Genomic DNA, 1646 nt, shown 5'->3' with positions numbered 1-1646 from the left:
TCTAAAAAAATGTACATCAAACTTTCTACGTCAAACCTTCGACAAATAATCTCCACACATTTCCCTCCTGACAAGTATGATAAAGTCAAATCGTTGCTATTTATTAAATCATGAGGGACATGGATAGGTTGACTCGTCAAGGTGGTTTCCTGCTGGTGAGGAAGTCAAAATTTAGAAAACATCGTTTTAAAATTAGTGGGTAAGGATTTAAAAGGGACGTCAGGGGCAACTTTTTCAGTCGTGTCCAGAATGAGCTGGCAGAGATATTGTTGGAGACTGGTACAACTGTAACATCTAATAGCATTTGGATGGATATAGGAGTAACAAGGTTTCGAGGGATGTGGACCAAATGTTGGCAAATGGGGCCTATTAATTTAGGATAACTGTCCACCATGGTCAAGTTGGAAAGAAGGGCCACTTTCCTTGTTGTATTGTTCAAGGACTTGATGATTCTAGAACAACCGCAAAAACCTTGCAAATAATTCCGTCAAGACGAATTCAAGTTCCAAATCTTCGGTCAATCTTCCTCTCATGTGCTCACAAGTTCATTATCTGATGTCAGAACTTACGGATTAGTTGCTGGATTCATTCCTGTAAATTGGTTCTGCATTCTTTCTAATTCCGATTTTTTTTACCAATGTAGCTAGTGTTTATGGACTCGGCATCAATATTTCTAATACCATATTTTGATGAATATTAAAAAACAACTTTGGCACCAGATGATGAGCAATTGAGTCAAAGTCGATCGGACGCAGTGAAACGATGATCCTCTCTTCATGTGGTGTACATCCGTGACTCTAAAATTCGATGAAGAATCATTCCCACAACTTCAGCTGTGTCAGAATCTAGTTTGCGGTGAAAGCCTGTCAATCTGCGAAGGTAATGTTCGTTGGGGTCTCTGCAAAGGATTTGGCGAAATCTTTGTGCCTTGACAATTTGTTCTTCAAACAAATTGCGTATTTCATGAATTCAGTTCTTTTACTAAAAAATTTGGCAACTTTTCTGTAGCTGTGATGGACGAGAGGTTAAGGCGTTGGATTCGAAATCTAATGGGGTCTCCCTGCACAGGTTTGAATCCTGTTCACAGCTCTGAATCCTTTAGAAGTCATTAATTTCTTAGCAGAATTTCGTGGAGCTTGAGCTTTTTATTCAATCGAAAGTGATTTTTCAACTGTGAAGAATCCGAACTCATTTCAATATGTCTAATTGAATAAATTATATGTCGAGACACAAAAAGCCACCAACTTCCAACGCGAATCAGTTTCAAAACATTTGTCGAACTATCGTGAAATTTGGATTTTCGGGAGTGGGGGGTGGGGGTGGAATTAAGCAAAACAAGAAGCAATGCAATACATTTACCTGCAGGTGATGTTTTTTTTAGGATCAGTTGAAAGTCAAGTTGAGAAAGTTCAACCTAATTTACAACTGACTCTCAAGGCCAATAATCTATTATATCAGCAGTCAATGAATTCGAAAACGCAACTCCATGTGTGGAAAGGAACTCGACTGATCCACGTTCCTGGCTTGAGGTGTGATAAGGCAAGGCGATATCAGCGGAGTAGAATTTTCTGGAAATATTAGAAATGGAATGTTAACGGTCTTCTGCTGTCCACATTCGTAAGAAACTGTGCAATAAGAACTGAATT

General features: G+C 38.9%; 1 non-coding gene across 1 annotated transcript; it reads left to right on the top strand.

Moving 5' to 3' along the window:
- The first annotated feature begins 1007 nt into the window (after positions 1 to 1007).
- On the top strand, positions 1008 to 1089 carry trnas-cga (transfer RNA serine (anticodon CGA)). Its single transcript has one exon. It is a non-coding gene; the product is annotated as a tRNA-Ser (tRNA).
- The last annotated feature ends 557 nt before the right edge of the window (positions 1090 to 1646 follow it).

Source organism: Chiloscyllium punctatum, chromosome 18 (assembly GCF_047496795.1).
Source record: "Chiloscyllium punctatum isolate Juve2018m chromosome 18, sChiPun1.3, whole genome shotgun sequence".
Lineage (NCBI taxonomy): Eukaryota > Metazoa > Chordata > Chondrichthyes > Orectolobiformes > Hemiscylliidae > Chiloscyllium > Chiloscyllium punctatum.
Note: the sequence above shows the minus strand (reverse complement) of the source record. Positions and strands in the feature narration are given on the sequence as shown.